The sequence below is a fragment of the Ambystoma mexicanum genome, chromosome 4p, assembly GCF_040938575.1.
Source record: "Ambystoma mexicanum isolate Mex_15411 chromosome 4p, UKY_AmexF1_1, whole genome shotgun sequence".
NCBI lineage: Eukaryota > Metazoa > Chordata > Amphibia > Caudata > Ambystomatidae > Ambystoma > Ambystoma mexicanum.
Window position 1 is genome coordinate 97201612 of NC_090927.1, and position 14731 is coordinate 97216342.

The following is a 14731-nucleotide window of genomic DNA, read 5'->3' on the forward strand; positions in this document are numbered from 1 at the left end:
CTCCTAAGTGGATACAATTAAACTGGTAACAGATTTAACAGCAGGCCAGTTTATCTGCAGGTCTGGTGCAAAGTTGGCCACATTTCAAGCCTGCGTGGATCTACTTTTCAGGCTTCAGAGGTTGGCCTCACATGGCATCCCATACTCTGGGCACTAGTTACCTCATACATGCAAACAAACATCCTGAACAGCATGCCATGTAGATAGGAAAGATAGACACATTACAGCAAGGCACAATGAAATCAAGGGTGACTTTATGTGCTATGGTCAAACATTTCTACACTGTACACAAACTTTTAGGCGCAAGGATTTTGTCAAGTGATGAGAACACAGAGATGGAATGTCTTGTGATGATCGTAACAGAGACAACAGCAGAAAAAATCATGCTATAACTGCAACTTGCAAAAAGCCAAATACATAGTCCGAAATTTATGTTCATTCTACTCAAAATGCTTTTGAAGGATTTTGTCTGCATTGTGAATTTGAGGTGTTTAAGAACAGACTTAATCAGTGACTCACCCCCTTAAGTGTGCCTGACATAAAGCTTTATTGAGTCTAGCAATTATTGCATAGAATTCCAGAAAGACAAATTATTTGTTATTCCTATTCTTTCTTATTTAGGATTATTGCTCAAAATGGTACACCTGCTGTGGAACCCCCTGTTTTTATTTTAAGAGGCCTGAACAAGAAAGCCAGCCACAGAAACAAAGAGACACATGGTGCTGGTCCAAGCCCAGGAGCTTCTTACTAAAAAAACAAAACAAAAAAACGTATTGTTTTCTTTTTCTTTTTTAGGTGTAGCAAGGAAGACCACAGGAGTCACAGGAGCGACCCTTGGCGACCCCTAAATGACATCCCTGCTCAAACTATTAACTAAATATAACAAAAGTTGCACTTGTACTGGCATACGGTTCTCAAATTACAATTAAACATTTAGAAAAAATCAAATGCAATCCTCTGAAAGGGGATGTGTGCATTGATGCTGGCAGACGAGCGGCTGAGCCGGACATATTGGCATTATGGCCCTCTCTGGTTCACTGAGGTGTTGCGCGGGATGGTGTTATTGATTGCCCCCCTGTAAGGGGCAGTGTCCTTCTGGTGCCAACAAACCTCTGCCCATGGTGCAGGAGGGTTTATAGTGATGAAATCGAAAACAAAAAGGTCGAAAGTCAAAATATCGAGAAAAAAAAATCGAAAAAAAGTCGCATTTTTTTTATTATGTTTTTTATTCGAAATGGGGGGGTAGCCCTCAACCCCCCTTTTTTTTGGTTTTACCCATTTATTTTTATTCCCGGACCCCAAAATAAATATATAATTTAAAAAAAAGGAATTCAACTTTTTTTTTTTTACTTTTTTTTTTTCGGTATTATGACTTTCGACATTTTTGCTTCGAAATTTTGACTGCACACCGTGCAGGAGTGGTAACATCCAGAGGATGCATCAGTGGAATACATAAGGGGTGGCATAAGGGGCAAGGCCGCCTTGCATTTCCCCGGGGCCCAACCAGCCAATCTGTCTACAGCTCCGCTGGGTTCAGATCAGTCTCAGACGTATAATGAGCGTGTATAGTTTCTTGTTGGAGGAGCATAAACATGTTCAACTTTTATTGTGGAACTGCAAATGTCATATTCTGTAATGTTAGGCTAAGTGTCGCCGTGCCAAGGCAAACATTGAGGGCTTGCCATTTCTAATGAGTTTCCTAGATCTCCCTTCAGTCTGCCACTGACTCCTCAAAGACCCTCCAACTGTCACCACTCAGTCTTATGATATGATATGGCATTTATAACGTGCCTATACACAAGGGTTTCAAGGCGCGACGAGGCAAGGGAGGGGGCACAGAGGGAGGACAGACAGCAATCCTACTAGGCCAGGTGCCATTTAGATCGCGCAAGTGCTTGGGAGGGGGAAAGGGAGAACGTGTAAGGGAGAGGGGGGAGTGGATAGTGCAGTACATGGGATAAAAGAATAAATAACAATAAATAGAAGTACGGCCAGCAGGTGGCAAGTGCAAGGGTAAGTGCAGACATCAGTGTAAGTGCTGGTAGTGGGACTGTAGGGATGCAGAAAACAGTCCCCAACTTAATGGGTTACCAGTAAGGCAGTGCAGGTGTGCGACTGGCGGGCGAGGGGACCTGGGTCCAAGATCAGAGGGGTTGCCAGGCAACCAGTGCAGTTTCAGCCAGAAAGTCAACAGGGGAGAGGAGGAGAAAAAGCAGAAGCAAGGAGAAAGGTTTTGAGGTGTTTCCGGAACCGGAGATGGTTCTCCTCAAGTTTCAGGGAGGCAGGGAGGCTGTTCTAGAGGGAGTCCCCAGCCGAAGAAAGAGATCTACCACCAACTCGTTGCTTGGAGAAGCGACTGACCCTGAGGGAGTTGGAGGTGGATGAGCGAAGAGCTCCAGAAGGAAGATATTTGGGAAGAGAAAGTTGAAGGTATTGAGAACCCATGCCCCAGAAGGCCTTGTGGACAATGTAGAGGGTTTTGAACTTCATCCTCGCAGCCACTGGGAGCCAGTGCAGAGATTTTAGTCCTGGAGCGATACGATCCCTGGGCTTGAGGCCAAGGACACGTCTTGCAGTTCTGTTCTAGATGAGTTGCAGAGGGCGGAGAGTAGAAGCAGGCAGATTTAGAAAGAGGCTGTTGCAATAGTCCAGCATAGAAAGAACCAGAGCTCTGGAGACAGTGAGCTTCGGGGGGATTTACATGGGATTATGGTAGAATGGACGTGCACCATCAAGTGACAAAGCCAACCACACACCACATGTCAAGCACCAGGGAAATAATGCACCAGAGCAGCAACTCACAAAGGAGCCAATGACTAGATGAGCTGAGGACCAGACAAGAGCAACACACCATGGAGCCAAGGACCAGAGGAGTGGCTGACCAAAGTAGGGTAACTCGCCAGGGAGCCTAACACCCCGGCGGGGAAACTTACCCGATGAAAGTGACTCACTGGGAACCAAGAACTGGAGGTGTGATGGACCAGAAGAGCAACTCACAAGGGAGCCAATGACTAGAGGGTGGTGATTGACCATATGAAGCGAGAACCAGAGGAGAGCGACTCAGCACAGATCCAAGGACAAGAGTAGAGAGTCGAACCAGGGAACCAAGAACCAGGCTGGTAACTGACCATAGAAGTGTGAGTTGCCAGGAAGTGAAGGACCAAGGAGGGTGACGGACCAGATTGGAGTGAGTCGTTGGGAAATCAAGGATCAGAGGAGGGATGGACCAGAGGAGAAATTCACAAGGGAACCAATGACCAGAGGGTAGCGGTTGACAATATGAAGCGAGGCCGAGAGGAGAGCGACTGAACAGGGAGCCAAGGAATTTTCACTTTGCATGCTGGTACTTGTAGGCCCATATTTATAATGGAAAAAACAAAAATACCAGTCGCAGCATTCATTAGGAAACGGAAGCACTGGATCAAAGTGTCACCCTAGATATTGGGTTCCCTTGCTTTTTTATAAGTCCCATTCATATTCGAAATAAAAATAGACACTCATTGTCAGAAAAATGAAATAATTATAATAAATGTATGTTTGCATTACTGTGTTATGTTTCTTACTTTTGAGACCTATCCACAGTGTTTTAGATGTGCACTTGTTGTTGATAATTAGGATTGCCCCAGGTCGCCCATCCACACACACACACGCACCCGCAATAAGAAATACTTGGACGTGTCTGTGCGGTTCAGGGTCCCGGCAGCGAATGACGCCTTCGGGTTCCTCCTTTATTAAACTCGCAAGCGCGAGCCGGAACGAGGCTTGCGCATGTGTACAAACACTTAGTACGCTCCGTAACATTCCTCCTTTTCTTTAAACGAAAAACAGAACAGTAACGCAACATATTGCAACAACCCAACGTGGGTCAATTTATACTACCACCACAGTCCTGGGCCAGACGTGGCGAGTCCACTGGTGGAGGGTCTCCTCCACCGTCGTCACCTTCGGTCGTCGGGCCGATGCCTGTTTCCCCCGGCTCGTTGACTCCGTGGCTTCCATCGGACGGATGGCCCTCAATCTTTTTGAAATACGCCACATTCCGTGTCACGGTTCCACGTCCATCAGCCGCAGTTATCATGGATCCCTTGACATGTTGTGTAACACCCATGGGCTGGGGTTCGTACGTAAGGGACATCTTCTCCTCTGGATGTCGGTTGAGCACCAACACTGTGTCTCCTACAGAAATGACCTTTCCTTGTAGATTTCTCCGGCTGCTTTCCTTCTCATTCCGCGCCTGCCGCTCCTCTTGGACTCAGTCATTGTCGATTGTACCTGGTTCTCTTCCCTCCACCTCTGGGGCACCGTTTAAATAGTGCCTCCGCAGGCGCCACTCCGGTGGACTGATGTGGAGTGCCCTGTACTCCCTTAGGAGTTCTGACGTAGCTCAGCTCCTCCATTCAGCGATATTCAAAACACTTTGTTTAATGTACGCATTAACCTTTCGGCTTCACCGTTGGCCCTGGGCGAGAGGGGAGTCACTTTTCGATGTCGTATGCCCCGGTCCTCCATGTACTTGGCAAACTGCTGACCTTGGAATGGCAAGCCGTTGTCGGAGCATAGCTCGTATGGAAAACCATGTGTGGCAAACATTCTCTCCAGAGCCACTATGGTATGATCGCAGGCTGTAGACTCCACCAGCTCAATCTCTGGGTATCGGGACCACTGGTCCACCACTGCCAGGAAGTACGTGCCCTGCCCCATGGACCCGAAGTCCACGTGCACAGTTCCCCATGGCTATTCGCTCCTTTCCATAGATTGTATCGTGGGTCCCCTCTCTGCTGGGCTGGCAGCCTGACACGGAATACAAAGGCGCACATATTTGTCCATGCGTCCATCTAGGTCTGGGAACCATACCTTGGCTTGCAAGCCCGCCTTTCTTTTAGCTGTGCCCTGGTGGCCTTTGTGGGCTCTGTCCAGTACTTTTGCAACTAGGGTGCGAGGTATGACAATCTGCCGTCCTCTCTGCATCAGTCCCTCTTCTGACATCAAGAGATCATTCCGGGCATGCCACAGTGCTTGCATGTCTTGTTGGGCCCCCATCTCTCTGCTCGTGTTATTGGCTAGTACTCATTTCCAATCACCGCTGTCCATGGCCGCCTCAATGACTTGAAACACCTCGTTGGTTCTAGATGCTTTTCACTACCTCCTGGACTGTTAATGCCACGGCATTGCTACTTCCACGACATGTCGGACCATTTCGACACATTCGATCACCTCTAGTTTCTCTTGTGTCCGGCCTGACCCTGGGTGTCGAGACAAATAGTCTGTGGGGTTGTTGGTTCCAGGTCTATACTGTAGTTTCACCACATATTCGATCAGGGACAACATCCACTGCTCTATCCGAGGGGGTGGTTTCGATGACCCGTCTGCCATGATGGGGATCAGCGACTTGTGGTCAGTGCTGACTTCCACGGGCTTTCCCCGAATGTATAGTCTGCAGTACTTACATCCCCATAGGATGGCAAGCGCCTCTCTTTCAATCTGCCAATACCATTTTTCTGTGTCCGTTAAAGCCTTGCTGGCATACGCAATTGGATGCATCTGTCCTTGGGTGTCTGCCTGTAGTAGCACCGCGCCCAATCCTACCGGGCTGGCGTCCACCACGATTTCTGACTCTCTCTCGGGATTAAAGTAGGCCATCGTTTCGCTGCCCGTTAGCGCTGCTTTAATGTCTTCAAATGCTTTTTGCCCTCTGGTAGTCCATCGCCAGACAACGTCATTTCTAGTGAGTGCTCTCAACAGCTCTGACAGAGATGCCAGATCTCGGATGAACCGTCCACAGTAGTTCACCATCTCTAGAAAACTCCTGGCCTCCGAGGGTGTTTGTGGAGCCGCTGCCTCTTGTATGTCCTGCACTTTCTCTGGGTCTGGGGATATGCCCCCTGTATGGAAAATAAAACCAAAAATTCGATTCAGTCTTTGAAAAACTCACATTTACCTTTATGCAATGTGAGGCCCAGGTTTTTGATCCTGTCTAATGTCCTTTAAAGTCTTTTCATATGTTCCGCCTCAGAGGAAGCAAAAACCTTTTGAACCTTAACCTTTTGAACTGATATAGGCCCTTGTGCGTTGTGAAAGTCATTATATAGCGGGACTCAGGGTGCAGCTCCAGCTGATGGTACCCAGAGCGGAGGTCCAGTTTAGAGAACACCCTGGCACCCTGAAGTTCACCCACTATATCATCCAATGTCGGAGTTAAGTGACACTCCCGTTGGATTGCCATGTTGGGCAGCCGCATATCGACACAAATGCGCATGGCCCCCGGCTGCTTGGGCTTTGCCGCTACCAGAATTGGGGAGACCCATGGAGTAGGGCCTTCGACTCTTTCAATAATGTCCATGTCCACGCGAGCTTGTAACTCATGTTTGACTTGCATCCTCAGTTGGAATGGGATTCTCCTGTGCTTCAGTGCCATTGGCCTCACTGACTCATCGATGTGGAGGCGTATGGGTTCCCCCTTGAGCTTGCCCATGCCTCTAAAAATGTCTGCATATCTTTCCATGATGTGATCAATGTTCGTCAGATACACTGGCATGGCGAAGTGAACAATGTCCAGCGCCCCTGAGGCCGCACAGCTTAGTAGTGAATGGGAGCTCACTTCCGTGACAAAGAATCTGGCCTTTATGGCATTTTGTCCATGAGTGACTGACGCCACGAATGCCCATTTTAGTGGTAGAGGCGTGTCTCCCCCAAAGGTGTATATTCTTGCTTTGGTGCCCTCAAGCGCTGGCGGGCCTGGTAGAGCCTCATAATGTTCTGCCGCTAAGACACACACTGATGCTCCCATGTCTATCAGTACTGGCGTTGGGGTTCCTCCGATGTTGGCCATACATGTGGGCTGCCGTCACTTCCTTGTGCCAGATGCCATATTCAATATGAAGAACACTTCTTCATCTTCCTCCTCCTCCTCTGCGATGTCCAGTTCTTGGAGACCTTGTTCTACCGCGGCAACATTCTTAGATTTTCTTGGGTTGCCACTGCTGACCCTTGCTGGGCCCCCGGACGTAGCCACTGGTGCCGCTGCTCTGCACACCCTTGCGTAGTGTCCTGACACCCCACAACGGCCACATACTCCAGTCTTTGCTGGACACTCGCCCGCATGTGGGAGATTATCACCACAGTATTGACAGGGATGCGGGAGTTCGGGTTTCTGAAATCCTTCAGGCTTTTTCTGATTCCAGCACTGCTTTTGAGATGCTGAGTGACCTACGGCAAAAGCCTCTTCACACTTCCCGGGGCTGACAGCTGCATCCATCCGGGCTTCTCTGCTCTCCGCAAGTTCATATGCACGCTCCATGTCCAAAATTTGCACCAGCGTCAGGCCTGGCTCACAGAGTACCTGCCTTCTCAGCTTCCCCGAGCTGCATCCTTGAATAAGTTGGTTGCGTACCATGCCTTCCTCATTCTCCCACCTGCATGTGCTAGCCAATTGTCTTAATCTGCCACAGAACTGGTCCAATGTCTCATCACCAGAATGTTTCTCCGCACACATGACAAACCTGTCATAATCCATATTTGCTGGGGGTAGTAAGTGGTTTTGTAGGGCAGTCTTGACAGTTGCCTATTTCCTCGCCTGCAAGTTCAATGACTCAAAGATCCAATGCACTGCCGATCCTGCCAAGTATAGCATGGTTGCCACCTTGGCATCATCCCCTATCTCACCGGTGGTCCTAAAAAACATTTCCAGCTTCTTCACCCATAATAACTATTTGGGGCCGAGCTTGGACGGGGGCCCGATAGATCAAATTCAGGCACAGGCGCTAAAGTACCTTGTTGTTTGCGTGGCACTGGCGCTGGGGCAACAGCGGCATCCTCCTGCTCACCCATGATCCATGATGCCAGACCACATGAGCACCCGACTTAAGTGCGTGAGGCCGCAAATCTGTCTTCTCCTCACGATGAAGCGCACCCTAGGGATGTGTTTCCTCAATCTGCGAGGCGTGGACAGCACCTGTGACCAGGATCTTCACTGCAGCTGGATTGTGGCACGTGTGACAGCAGCAGATCACTTTAATTCCATTAGTTCACAGCCATCTGGTGACAGTTAGCTGTGAGTTTTCCAAAAATTGTGTCCAAAAGATCACCATCGGCGCACGAGCACCCTTTCGGGCAGCAACCATTGTGTTAAATATGCCAAAATGGCGGCCAACCAGCCCGTAGGAATCGGCACTTCATGAGCGTGTCGGATCACCTCTTCCTCATATAGAATGTCCTTCTGAGGATTCCGCCCACCCCACTTAGCGTTTTCCTCGTCGCCAATGTTGGTCATTAGGATTGCCCCAGGCCGCCCATCCACACACACAGGCACCTGCATAAGAAATACTCGGACGCGTCTGTGCGGTTCAGGGTTCCGGCGGCAAATGACGCCTTCGGGTTCCACCTTTATTAAACTCGCATGCGCGAGCCGGAACGAGGCTTGTGCATGCGTACAAACACTTAGTACGCTCCGTAACACTGGCTTATGCAGCTGATTTGATTGGACGTCGGCTTGTTTTGGGATTGTTTTAAATGGCCAGTCAGCTTATTGTTTCCTTCTGACCTGCCAACACTCATGGGTGTAATTTTAGGGAGGGACAGGGGTGTTTGTCCCCCCCCCAACTTTGATGGCACATCATTTTGCCCCCATTCATTTGGTTGGGGCACCTTTTCTTCAGATGTCATTTCCCCCCCAACATTTTGAGCAAAGTTACTCCACTGGCAACACTGCATGTAGGCGATGCCTGCAGTACGTGGGCGCTTTGGAATTGGACTCACCCAGAAATGTGTTGGTGAATCAGAGTCCGAGGGGTTTCATAGAAATTAAACCTTTGGTTATAGCTCATCAACCAGAGGCATTTTTTCAGGCCAGAACATACAGTGACAAAAACAATAGTTTGGGTTTGTGTATTGGGAATCTATTTTTTGTCCTGCCACACATCTCATGCCCAGGTACTGCATAAACTGTGCCAACCATGTAGAGCCACCACATGCATACATGCCAGCATTACCCAATTACCCATTCAGGAGACAGTTCTGTTTTAACTTTGCATGTTGGGACTTGTAGTCATGTATTTATAATGGAGAAACACAGGACTACAAGTCGTAGTGTGCAAAGTTAAAACCAGGACTGGACCTCTGTCTCCCGAGTGTAATGTATAATGTTGGCATGTAGGACATGTCTACTTTTACCCTATATTATCAAGTGGTATTGTCATACTCTTCAGACCTCATACGGAAGGAATTGCCGTTATTACCTAGCCTAGGCATTAAGATTAAACGGCAAAACGGACCCACAGGAACGAGGTGAACAGCTGGATGAATAGCACAGTAGTACCATCATATGGTGCCAGGTATTGACACCATTTGCCATCACATGCCTTGCTGCTCATACTAGTTGCCAGGCACTGCACACCTTTTTCAAGGTACTCGCATATCGTAAATATCAGCTCCCCCTGGAGAGAGAATTTTAAACGAAACTTGAGACAATAGAATGTTTAAATAGTCCTTCGTTGTGGTGTGCGAGCTTTTTTGAAGGACAATGTACAAATATATGAAAAGTACCAATGTTTTTGTCCAAAAAATCAGACATGTGTCTCCTAGATAGGGAAGTTTGGCATGTGTGACATATGCCAACCTCTGCCACCAGTACTCACACACTTTGCCATGTATTACCATCATTTGGTAGGGTGCTGTCCCAATTTGCCAGGTATTGCCCTCATTTGCTAGGATGCTGTCCCAATTTGCCAGGTATTGCCCTCATTTGCTAGGATGCTGTCCCAATTTGCCAGGTATTGCCCTCATTTGCTAGGATGCTGTCCCAATTTGCCAGGTATTGCCCTCATTTGCTAGGATGCTGTCCCAATTTGCCAGGTATTGCCCTCATTTGCTAGGATGCTGTCCCAATTTGCCAGGTATTGCCCTCATTTGCTAGGATGCTGTCCCAATTTGCCAGGTATTGCCCTCATTTGCTAGGATGCTGTCCCAATTTGCCAGGTATTGCCCTCATTTGCTAGGATGCTGTCCCAATTTGCCATGTATCACCATCATTTCTCATCGGCAGAGTTCTCGCTCCCTGATTGGCTGAAACGGCGCATATATTATAGCATGCAACGCGACACCGCCTTTCCTGCTCAAAAGGGGGACACACATATACCCGAGAGGACGGCACGCGTGAAATCATCTGGAATGCCATACATTTTTGGAGTAACCGTATAATATGCTATGAATTACACAACTGTAATGTAACCATAAGAAAGAAAGACCCCATTTTGTAGCTCATATATAGGGTTGCGGCTCGCTCGTTGAAGCGTGTTGTATGAAAGGAGAGAAGGTTAGCACTCCCCTTGACAAGGATGGAAGAGGTCCCAGTGGCCTTTCAACACATATACGGTTAAGGCACTGCCCCTTACTTCGTGGCGTCTAACCATGTTTTTATAGGATTCGCGCAATCTCACGCCTTCTGGCACTGGTGATGGCGATGACGCTTTACACATGAATACATGGACCTCGCAGCTGTCTAGAGTCGGCCTCAGGTCTTTCTAGTAATGCAAGGGCAGGGTTATGGAAGTAGCATGCATGCATGCCAGCGTGCCCCGTCCCAGTCGGAATATGCTGCTGCAGCCCTGCTTTTCAGCTTGCATTCTGGGACTTGTAGTTGCACATTTCGCAATTATAAACCCAGCACAACCATCTCAAAATGAAAAGTTAAAACTTGGATTACAATAGCACCTTCTGGCTTGAATGGGGTACGTTCCCTGCTAGAAGCAATATATGAGCACAGCATAAGCAGCTTAATAAAATGCACACACTAAACGGATCCGTGCATGTGCAAACCTCACGAATGAACTGCTCCAGACATGAGGTTACTAATACCTGCCTAAGACCTGCACTCCACAATTTCTGATACTGAGGTCGTTACATTTGGCACCATTGCATTGGTTACGAATACCCGCTATTACAGCGCTTAGATGCGAGGGGAACCGGACCTCAAGCTCTATACAATGACGCAAATTATTATCAGTATTATGACACATTCCCACGTGAGCACGTGGGTATTAACAGCTGTTCATCCCGAACGTAAACGCCAGAGTATTCTGGTCTGATTCACTACAAAAGAACACACATTGCTATTGGTAGTAGTGCCTATTTCTAAGGTCAAAGGGTAAGCAGTGCAGATATTCTACTATTTTCCAGGTTGAAGGGTAAATAGTGCAAGATTGATACTATTTGTCAGGCAGAAGGCCAAATACCGCAGATTCTGTACAATTTGTAAGGACGCAATGTAATAATATTGATAGATAGCGCTTTTATCCAAAATGCTTTCCACAGGACACATTAACATGCATTATAACCCAGTCACTTTATAGACCTCGGCAAGGATGAAAGGCTGAGTCGACCATGCTGGGATTTGAATGTGCGACCCGCAGTTCAAACACAAATCACAGCAACACGTTTTCGACCCACTGAGCTATCTTACTGTAAACGAGTTTTCAAGGGGCGCCAGTCAGCAATGCCCATCGCTGTGGTAAATAGTGAAGGCGTGCCACAGTTTACCAGGCCGAAGTCTAAACAGTGCAGCATATTAACGATTTAATAGCGGAGCACATGGACCCACATGGCTTCCATGAAAGGCTCACTGGTGGGTTTGCACAGGCGCACAGAGACGAACGAAAGGTGACACATCGAAAAATATTTGTAGCACAAAGGAACAGTCGGTCGGTGACCCCCAGCAAGCTAGTCCTGTTCTTTAGACCCTGGCATTTTACCCAAACTATGAACTAAATATTACAAAAGTTGCACTTGTACTGGCATACGGTTCTCAAATTACAATGAAACATTTCGAAAATATCAAATGCAATCCTCTGAAAGGGGATGTGTGCCATGGTGCTGGCAGACGAGGGCCTGAGCCAGACATATTGGCATTACGGCCCTCTTGGGTCCACTGAGGTGTTGCGCGGGATGGTGTTATTGATTGCCCCCCTGTAAGGGGCAGTGTCCTTCTGGTGCCAACAAACCTCTGCCCCTGGTGCAGGGGGGGTAAAATCCAGAGGATGCCTCAGTGGAATAGATACATGCATCTGGGGGCCCCGTTACCCGAGGGTTCGGTGCGCAGTACAAATAAAGAAACTAAACTAAAACAACATCTAAACTAAGGGGTGGCATAAGGGGCAAGGCCGCCTTCCATTCCCCTGGGCCCAACCAGCCAATCTGGCTACAGCTCCGCTGCGTTCGGATCAGTCCCAAACATTTAATGATGCTGTTTAGTTTGTTCTTTGAGGAGCATAAACACGTTCGACATTTTTTTTGTGGGACTGCAAATGTCATATTCTGTAATTTGTACTTTATTGCTTGATTTCGACAATATAGTCATAAAAGCAGTTCACAAGAAAACAATAAAACCAATAAAACCACATCAGTTCCAGCATCAAAATCGCTTGGCTCATAATCACTTCCACTAAAATTACACAATCATCACCATAAAAACCAAATATAAACAGAGTCAACGTTATGCAAACAATGACAGCCTCTGCAGGAAGGTATCTTCACCTCATAACACTGCTCAGCAACGTAGCCTTCCTCATGTAAACATTTCTTGCCCAATAGTGGCAAGCATAGCCTCTGTATCCGCGGCGTCCAGGCAAGTTGCCATAGAAACAGCTAGGGACCTGCATCCACGGCTTAGGAACAGAGGCTGTAATGTTGGGCTAAGTGTCGCCGTGCCATGGCAAACACTCAGGGCCTGGCATTTCTAATGAGGTTCCTAGCTCTCCCTTCTGTCTGCCACTGACTCCTCAAAGACCTTCCAACTGTCACCACTCAGTCTTTCATGGGAGTATGGTACAATGGACATGTACCATCAAGTGACAAAGCCAACCACACACCACATGTCAAGCACCAGGGAAATAATGCACCAGAGCAGCAACTCACAAGCGGGAGGCAATGACTAGATGAGCTGAGGACCAGACAAGAGCAACACACCATGGAGCCAAGGACCAGAGGAGTGGCTGACCAAAGTAGGGTAACTCGCCAGGGAGCCAAACACCCGGGCTGTGGCGACTGACCCAATGAGAGTGACTCACCGGGGAGCAAAGGATTAGAGGAGTGGCTGACCAAAGTAGAGTGACTCGTCAGGGAGCCAAACACCCGGGCAGGGGTGACTGACCCGATGAGAAGAACTTTCCAGGGTTCCAAGGACCACAAGAGTGGCTGACAAAAGTAGAGTGACTTGCCAGGGAGCCAAAGACCCAGATGGAGGTGACTGACCCCATGAGAGTGACTCACCGGGGAGCCAAGGACTAGAGGAGTAATTGACCAGTTCAGCAACTCACAAGGGAGCCAATGGCTAGATGAGCTGAGGACCAGACAAGAGCAAAATACCATGGAGCCAAGGACCAGAGGAGTGGCTGACCAAAGAATAGTAACTCATCAGGGAGCCAAACACCCAGTCAGGGGCGACTGACCTGATGAGAGTGACTCACCGGGAAACCAAGGACTAGAAGAGTGATGGGCCAGTGCAGCAACTCACAAGGGAGCCAATGACTAGATGAGCTGAGGACCAGACAAGAGCAAAACACCATGGATCCAAAGACCAGAGGAGTGGCTGACCAAATTAGAGTAGCTCGCCAGGGAGCCAAACACATGGGCAGGAGTGGCTGACCCGATGAGAGTAACTCACGAAAGAGCCAAGAACTAGAGGAGTGGCTGACCAAAGTAGAATGACTCGCCAGGCAGCCAAACACCCAGGTGGGGGCGACCGACCCGATGAGAGTGACCCACCGGGGAGCCAACGACCAAAGGATTGGCTGACCAAAGTAGAGGGACTTGCCAGGGAGTGTGGCTAGCTAGGGAGCCAAACACCCGGGCAGGGGCGACTGACACGATGAGAGTGACTCACCGGGGAGCCAAGAACTAGAGGAGTGATTGACCAGAGGAGCAACTAACCAGGGAGCCAAGGACAAGAGGAGATAGTCGAACCAGGGAACAAAGGACAAGACAGTTAACTCACCAGATAAGTGTGACTCACCAGTGAGTGATGGACCAACGAGGGCGACTGACGAGTTTGGAGTGAGTCGTTGGGGAATCGAGAACCAGAGGAGTGATGGACCAGAGGAGACATTCACAAGGGAGCCAATGACAAGAGGGAATGATGAACCATATGAAGTAAGGATGAGAGGAGCTGGACCCCCAAGGGAGCCATGGACCCAATGGAGGGTGACTAACCAAGAAACAGAGGACCAGAGGAGTGGCTGACCAAAGTAGAGTGACTCGCCAGGGAGCCAAACACCCAGGCAGGGCGACTGAGCCAATGAGAGTGACTTAATGGGAGTCAAGAACTAGAGGAGTGATGTACCAGAGGAGCAACTCACAAGGGAGCCAATGGCCAGAGGGTGGTGATTGACCATATGAAGCGATAACCAGAGGAGAGCGACTCACCCTAGAGTTAAGGACAAGAGGAGAACCGGGGAACCAAGAACCAGGCAGGTAACTGACCAGAGAAGTACATTTTGTCGTTGAAATTACATTGAACCATTTGCTTCACCCAGTGCTGATACAGTTATCAATGACCAATCACTGGCCCTGTTGCCCCTTACTTTCTTATCATAAAATAAATTAAATAAAGATATGAATACAAATATATAATCAAGTATAGATTTGTTTTCCCATTAATCCAGGTTGGAGTTGCTGGTATATCATTCCTTATATGTCCATTTAGTGAAACCAAATCCCAGGCTGTTAACAAGTCCCACAATCT

The 14731-nt window shown here is 48.4% G+C and overlaps 1 protein-coding gene and 1 non-coding gene across 2 annotated transcripts in view; one reads left to right on the forward strand and one right to left on the reverse strand.

The window, feature by feature from the left end:
- Positions 1–14731, reverse strand: part of LOC138453026 (tyrosine-protein kinase-like) — a 370904-nt gene that overhangs the window by 321329 nt on the left and 34844 nt on the right. The gene's annotated exons all lie outside the window — the stretch shown is intronic.
- LOC138460485 (U6atac minor spliceosomal RNA) lies at positions 10288–10414 on the forward strand. Its single transcript, XR_011263183.1, has one exon. It is a non-coding gene; the product is annotated as a U6atac minor spliceosomal RNA (small nuclear RNA).